This window comes from Cebus imitator, unplaced genomic scaffold (genome assembly GCF_001604975.1).
Source record: "Cebus imitator isolate Cc_AM_T3 unplaced genomic scaffold, Cebus_imitator-1.0 Scaffold283, whole genome shotgun sequence".
NCBI lineage: Eukaryota > Metazoa > Chordata > Mammalia > Primates > Cebidae > Cebus > Cebus imitator.
In genome coordinates, this window is record NW_016107598.1 from 748,925 (window position 1) to 756,481 (window position 7,557).

At 34.4% G+C, this 7,557-nt stretch overlaps 1 non-coding gene across 1 annotated transcript; it reads left to right on the top strand.

Moving 5' to 3' along the window:
* Positions 1–833: 833 nt before the first annotated feature.
* LOC119467392 lies at positions 834–969 on the top strand. Its single transcript, XR_005195922.1, has one exon. It is a non-coding gene; the product is annotated as a U4 spliceosomal RNA (small nuclear RNA).
* The last annotated feature ends 6,588 nt before the right edge of the window (positions 970–7,557 follow it).

A 7,557-nucleotide genomic window follows, 5' to 3' on the forward strand; every position in this document is an offset into this window, starting at 1 on the left:
TAAGCATGCTATTCTATGTAACAATTTCTAAGGACTTTTTAAAATAAAAATTGAGAAAATAGAAGTGAGCAAATAACTTTAATTGCCTTCCAATGTCATATCTACCAATTGATCAAAAATTTTACCCATAATCTGCCCTTTCTCCTGTAACAGTGAATAAACTGTATATATTTTGTCATATTTAAAGTCAGCCCCTCCACCTGTACATGGTTCCTACAGTGTTTCCTTCTTATAAAATTTATTCCTGCCCTACTGTATCATTCCCACGGCATACTGTTACATCATTCATATGTGTGAAGTTTTCCCCTTGCCGAAACATTTTCCAATGCAACTGACAAAATCTCAGTTTCCTTAAATACTTTTTGAAAGTGTGGTCTATACTTGCTCTGTCCACTTCCTCTCTTATTCTCTTTAGAGCCACTGCTATCAGTGCTTTTCCCAGTCATTTTACTGGAAGCACTCACACTGTGATCACACATGAACCTCAGGTTATCAAATCCAATGGTCAATTTTCAGTCCTTCTCTTCCTTATTAACTGTATGTATTTGGTTTATCACACCCTTCTTGAATTCCATTTCAACAGCAACAGTGGCAACAAAAAAGTGAATAAGATATATTTACAAATGAAAACTATTTGAAATTTATCTTCACAACTCTTTACAGACAGGTTAAGTCTGATTGATTATTACAATAAGTATCAATGATGTTTCATTGACATTATTTTTTAAGTATGTAATTGGATTAAAAGAGTCCATTAGAGGTAAAAAAGTGAAAGTGAAGTTTTCACTGGAAATAAGTCAGCATCATCCTCTTAGATGAAAGATTGCGTATTAAGCTTTGCGCAGTGGCAGTATCGTAGCCAATGAGGTTTAGCCGAGGCGCGATTATTGCTAATTGAAAGTTTGAGTATTACATAGAATTTCAGCACAATTAGAGGAAAGGTAAAATTGTTTCAGGATTAAGTTAAATTGGCAGAGCACGTATTGAATAACCTAAATCAATCTGCTTTGCTGAGATGGATCTAATAAAAGATTTAGGGTGATGAGAAAAATAAAATCACTATTGAAAACTTTTATAAGAAATCTTCCTTTAATCCATGTTTCACTTGTTATTGAGATTGTTCTTTTAGCTCTGTTATCACAGAAAGCATCAAATTGCCTTATTCACATTATGCTATATTTTCTTGAATCTACAATTTACATAATGAGTTCATTAATATTATTTGTAATAAATAAATAGAGCTTCTTGTTTGCAAAAGTATACTTAAGTAGAGAGCATACAAATTCTTAATAAAAACAAGGTATTCTAGTATTGATGGTAACAAATTTAAAATATTTATATCCACAGGAATAACAACCACAGTAATGTAATAGCAGTGTAGTTCAACATTGACTTACTGAGTGCTATGTGCCAGGTGCTGCATTTGCATTGGGGAGTCGGGGCTTAATAACACAAGGCAGAAATAAATTCTAAGCAGAGGTACAAGAAATAGAAGAGATAAAACAAGTGATATTTCAGAAAGAAAATGCCATTTGAGCTGTTTCTTAACAGATATAAACGGTTAAGTAGCTTATAACTATATTTTACCTACATTATTTCATGAAGTGTGCAGTAAGTGAGGGGGTTGTCTTTGGAGTGCCTTTCTCCTTACTCCACAGCACAGTCCCCCTGCTGCCCATGTTTAGATTACAATTAAGAGCATCACCTTTAAGCAGACATGCCTGAGTTCAAATCTTGATTATGCCATATGTAAATATTGTAACTTTAGATAAATATTAATTTAGTGCTGACAAGTTTCACATCCCTTATTTTTCATTAGGCATAACAGTTCTATTTGAAAGAGTAAAAATAAAGAATAAATAAAATATGTAGAGTATTTGGCACTATACTTCACACATAAGCACTCCACATCAGCAATACACAATAGATCTTGCTGTGTTTCTTCCTCCTTCTCTTTCCAAAATTGTTATTATTAAGCCAAAGCTCTAAAAAGAGTGTTTTGAGCCACATAAATTATAGCTACCTGTATCAAATCATGAACTCTCTTCTACTGATTATAACAGTCTCTTTTTTTTTTTTTTCCACTGTAACATATTATGATTCCATTTGGAGGCTATTTTGATAGATAAAATTAACTTGCAATGATTAACACATGTTCAGTTCGGTCTGCTGCCTTTATTTCAATCAACTTGTCCCCATACCAAGTGGTAGTGTGAGTTGAGAGCAACTACTCAGTACCTCCTACTTATTCAAGACATAGGACTTATATTTCTCTGCTTCATTCTTCTTCATGACTTTAAACTCTCTTCTCTATGGCTGACATCCTCTCATCTTCTGAGTACACACCATGCAGAAAATTAGAAAGTTCTTTTTGGTTGGGTGCAGTGGCTCACGCATGTAATCCGAGCACTTTGGGAGGCTGAGGCAGGTGAATCACCTGAGATCACGAGTTCGAGACCTATGGTAGTTTGGTCAGGGTGGTGGCAAAAACAGAGTGTATGTCAGTGTATTTTATTTGTCCGTTGTTGAGTCAGGGTCTGCAAGACAGACGTCCACAGGTGGTGACCCTGACAGAGACCAACCTGACCAATATGGTGAAACCTTGTTTCTATTAAAACTGCAAAAATTAGCCAAGTGTGGTGGTGCGTGCCTGTAGTGCAAGCTACTCAGGAGGCTGAGACAGGAGAATTGCTTGAACCTGGGAGGAGAGGTTGCAATGAGCTGAGATCATGCTACTGCACTTCAGCCTGGGTGACAGAGTGAGACTCCATCTCAGCAACAAAAAAGGAAATTTTTATTGAGTTGTCAAGAAAACCAACAAATACTGATGATTTTATATAAATTAATCGCCCTCTTTAAATCTGTGATAATCTAACTTCAAGATTTGCATTAGTGAGAAAGAAAGGTGTGCTATTGGGTCATTTAACAATAACTTGTTCAATTTTTGGACAGTAACTGAATGTGTATTTACAGGTTTTGATTTCTAAATCTTCATAAAAGATCAGGAATATATTTAACTTTTAACTTTTATGATCTAATTTCTTTTTACAAATACCCTTTCACTGAACCAGGTTCTAATTTCCAGTCTCCAAATGTAAGACAGATTTTTATGTGGAACTTCTCAGTGCATGAGTGGGATTCAAGGTGATGGAAGAGTAGAGAACATGTGAAAAGTGTGGTATATCCTGGCTGCCGTTAAACTTTTGACCACTATAGTTAAATCATTATAAGGATGTGAAATATTATCTTTGTACCTACTTAAAAATATTACTGTAAATCATCATTTAACATACTATATATTCATTAGAAGAAAGGCTGTATCTTTGATAAATTATCAATGTATCAGCAGTTACATCAATTCTCTTATAAGATCTTTTGTATACATTCATCCACATACTGCTATTATGTCAATTATTTAGAATTATTTGAAGAATGTTTTAGACCAAAATATTTGCAACAAATAACAGTCTTTAGATTGTTTAAACATGCATCTTAAAAATAAATTATTCACAATTTCCAAAATTTGTTTCATTTTCAGCATATAAATTATATAATATTAAATTATAAGAATAAGATACAAATTATACCAGCATAAGCATTATCTATGTCTATTATTTTCAGTTGGAAGGTCTAGTGTATTGATATTTTGATTCATTAATCAGCATTTATTAAATAACTAACAAGAGATGTACTAGGCTCCAAATACTATAGTAGCAAACAGAACAGACAAGTTCCTTGTCTTTATAAAAATCTGATAAAGTATCTTACTTTTCTATAAGCTGATTTGTAAAACAAAAACCAAAACAAAAAACGATATTGTGCCCCTTCCCCGTAAATATTCAATTACTTCATGAAATTGTTATAGTTGGAAAGATATGTTATAAAGAGAAAGGTCAGGTGGCTTTTCAGGTGAGTTCTCAATGATTGCAGCTTAGAGATGTCACTGGGATTAAGGGTTAACCTCTCAGTTATGCAGGCACAGAAACCTAATGTAATCAAAAACCTAATCTAACAGTTCATTCATCGTGTGTATAGTTTGGGAAATGTGGATAGACTTTTACATGTTAAGTATCTCAGGTCTAAATTTAATGATTGCAGGAAGTCAACAACATGTATCAATGGAGAATTGTCAAGTTTATATACTTTGGCAGCCATGGAAATGCCTTAGTCAGTTGTATGCAGCAGTGTGAATTAGCAGCACTAATTTATACTCAGCACTTAGGAGTGTAATGGGTGGCTTGAGTTTCTTCTAAGGCATTGTTTATTTGATTACAGCACACAGAGTTATTCCCTGTTAGATTTAGAAACACACACACACACACACACAGAGCACAGGAGGAAGGGGAGGGGGAGAGAGAGAGAGAGAGAGAGAAAGAGAGAGAGAGAAATGTATGCATATTTCCAAAACCCTCAGTATTCCACATTCAAAGTCATGAGATTTGCTTACAGGTTATTAATGTGGTATAGAAACAATTTTAAGTAGTCCCCAATATTTTTAATGTAACCATACAATTTACATCGTGAATCGAAATTATAAGTGCTGTATTGAGAAACATCATTGATAATCAGAAAGTTGTTTGAGGTGCCTGGATTCAAAACAAAGTAGTTAAACCATACTTCATTAAGCCATAGGATAACTATGCAACTATTGTTGACATACAACAGAGTGCCATCCCTGTGACTGAAAAACTGTTCTCTAACAGATACGGTATTTGCATATCTATTTAGGCATGTAGTCATTGACTCACAAGTCATCAGAATTATCTTGGAAGATATATATTAACATTCCTCCTTTTTATGAGAGTTTAGATATATGTTAACATTCTTCCTTTTTATGTTTTTTTAAATGTTATGCATAATCAATTTAGTAGGGTAGTAAAGCTACCACAGAAAATGTACCCATCGATTAAAAGACATATTCTGATTTCAAAAATGTTAAAATCAAATGAAGATGAATTGTAGAGTCAAAGTTTTATTACAGACTGATGAAAAGAATGTTAAATAAGGTAAGTGAAGATTATATTTTTCTCACAAGGCAGAGTGTTTGAGTCATTTGCCCTCTGTCTACTGAGCAGTACTTGACTCTTGGGGTCTTCTCAGAGAGCTTTGTGCGTCTCTGAGCTGGACTAGGTAATAAAGGTGGGTCTGGGCTTGAGGAAATTTGACAGAAATAATTTAGACTCAGTTGAGGTTATATGTACTTGGTTTTACTTCTTAACCAACAAACAAGTTGTGGTTGGCTGGAAAATGGCTTCTCAAAACGTTCCCATGTCTTAAACCCTGGAACTTCTATACTATCTTACATGGCACGAAAAAGATCTTTGTAGATGTGATCAAATTAAGAATTTTGATGAGATCGAGCATGTTCAGGGTTGTATGGCCATAGACTAAATTAAAAATTTTGAGACAGGGATGTTATCTTGAATTATTTGGTTGGCTCCAATGAAACCGCATGTAACTTCATAAAGGGATGCAGAGTAAGATTTGGCTACATGCAGTGAAGAGGAGGCAGTGTGAAAACAGCAGACAGAAATTCAAAGATGTTGTCCTTGGAGACTGAAATCATGTGCCTACAAGTCACAGAATATTATTGGTCAAGAGAAGCTGGAAGAGGCAATGACTAGATTCTCTTTTGCAGCCTTTGCAGGGTCCACAGCCCAACCACACGCTGATTTTGGACTTTTAGACTCCAGAACTGTAAGAGAATAAATTTCTGTTTTCCAATGGCACCAAATTTGTGGTAATTCATTACCATGGCCAAAAGAAATTAACATACAGGTAGTGCAAAAAGTAGACACAAAATGAAGCATCCACAAAGGTACAGACATGGCTTCATATTGCCTCCCCTTTTTTTCATGGAGGTGCACCTAAAACTGGCTCTTCTTAGCAACTGAGTAGTGTGTGAGGAATCTGAAAGGTAAGTCAATATCAAAGCTCATGTTCTTATTTCCATTTCTAATGTATTGATACATTTTCAGATAACCTGCAGTTAAAAATTGCTAAAATTAATGGCAAATATTTTTCCTTATTTTCATTAGAGAGATAAAACTGTGTCAAACAAAACAGTCTATGGCCTTGAAATTGTATTCTTCTCTATCAGCAAGCAGAGTGCTGCAATATGGGTGAGGATTGCCTAAGGCAAATAAAAACGTCCTGCAAAATTTTCCTAAGCTCTGGCATGGAATTACTATGAGCAAGGTAAACTACTTAATCGTATGCACAGATGTGTAACAAAGACAGCCGTAGAAGCTCATTGATACATATGAGCATCTTTCCCTAAACACCCTTTTTCCCTTCATTCAATACTACTCTGCCTTAATTACTCAGAATGTCATACATTAAAAATATCCCGACATATCTTCAATTAAAGCCATTCACAGTAGTTCACATCTCTGGAGCAATATTGCCTAAGCTGTATTTAAGAGTTTGGTTAAAATACATTAATATTTCAAAGGATGAGAATTTTCTTAGATTTAAAACTGAGGATACTTCTAATGATTTTAATTGAAGATCAGTATCCTGTTGGTATTCAGCATTGTGTTAATGAAGAAATATTACAGTTCCTTGAATTCTTCTTGCTGCTGGGGGAAAGGAAAGCAATTGGATAGTGAATTACTAATATTCCTCTTTTCCTCTGATGCCCATCTCCCTTATGAAAAGTGTGTGCAGCCTTAACATAAGCTCTTTTTCTCCAGGAAACTTGAATCACTCTCCATTCTCTGAAACAAAATGAGCTTTTATTACCAAAAACTCTTTTTTAAAAAACATTTAAAATGCAGAATGGATTTTATTTAAAATGAATATTCCCTTAGAAACAAAATAAAAACATGAAATGATTTACATTTATATATTTCTGTTTAACCAAAATTTTACATTACATAAAAACTTAATTTAGTCCATGCTTTTCATTGGCTTCACAAAAATCAAGAAAAACACGTATATACATGTATAAGCATTTATTATATGTGTTTATATACATGTATAAACACATATTTATCATAGGTCACATACAATAGTGACCATTAAAATGTAATTTTTATATATTACATTTTTATCTCAACACTTTGATAAAAGTGTGTTTTGAAATTGCAGATTATTTTATGTTGTATATGCTAAAAACCAAAAAAACTGATGCCAGCAGGTTTTGCAGAATAATATTTCAAGAGGTGAAATGACCCAAGGTATTTCTTTCGGTTGAATTGTTTAATACTGGTAGACATTCCTGATATAAAGTCTATTTTAAAAGATTATTTTAGCCAGGCACGGTGGTTCACGCCTGTAATCCCAGCACTTTGGGAAGCTGAGGCAGGCGGATCATGAGGTCAAGAGATCAAGACCATCCTGGCCAACATGATGAAATGCTGTCTCTACTAAAAATAAAAAAATAAAAATAAAACAAAAATAGCTGGGCGTGGTGCCACATGCCTGTGGTCCCAGCTACTAGGGAGGATGAGGCAGAAGAATCGCTTAAATCCAGGAGGTGGAGGTTACAGTGAGCCGAGATTGTGCCACTGCACTACAGCCTGGCGACTGAGCAAGACTCCGTCTCAAAAAAAA